The sequence below is a fragment of the Loa loa genome (assembly GCF_000183805.2).
Source record: "Loa loa unplaced genomic scaffold supercont3.787, whole genome shotgun sequence".
Classification (NCBI taxonomy): Eukaryota; Metazoa; Nematoda; class Chromadorea; order Rhabditida; family Onchocercidae; genus Loa; species Loa loa.
In genome coordinates, this window is record NW_018108967.1 from 12,065 (window position 1) to 12,885 (window position 821).

An 821-nucleotide genomic window follows, 5' to 3' on the forward strand; every position below is an offset into this window, starting at 1 on the left:
CTGGTGCGTGTACAACTCAACTCAAATCATCGTATTTGCATCAACTCAATTCAACTTAACGCTACGACATCTCGCGTTATATTGCTGGCAATAGTGGTCTCCGACATCACCCTCTCAAACGAACCCGAACGATATTCGCTACAGCTTCCTCCAATGGGAGGGCTTTGGGATTGTTTCTAAGATTACATGAAATAACGTTTTTTGTGGAATGCATATTGATGTGGCGCTCTTTGTTAGCGCATATGTAAAACAATAGACACATACAATACAGTGATGTTAATTTTTAACCAAAGAGGATTACTGTTCCTTTGTGTTTCCATTCGCGATATTAGCAACATGAGGTATAACATGTAACGGTTTGCTTGATTTTTTTTATGCAATTTGGATTTTTTTGAAGATATTCATGGCTCATTTAAATTATATTTTATTGCATTTTATAAAAAAAGTGAAAAAATAAAAGGACTTATAATAAAGAATATGATGATTACTTGAAATTTTTGTTAAATTTTGATTATTATCAGTTGATAATGTTTTATTTTTGAGAATAATTAATTGGTTGAATTATCAAATGTTCACAATATACATATGAAATATTTTTAAATGAAGCAAACATCCAACTTATGAAACACCAAAAAAAAACATGGAAATTTTAATTTGATTAGAAAGTTAGGAATGATAACTTTTATGATATAGCGAAAAATTTAGCAAAAATATTTCAACAAATGGATTCTTGCCTTAGTCTTTTTTTTTTTCATAAATCATCTTCGATGATGATTATGGAAATAAATTAAAAAAGAACAAAATATAGCTCTCCTTATCGC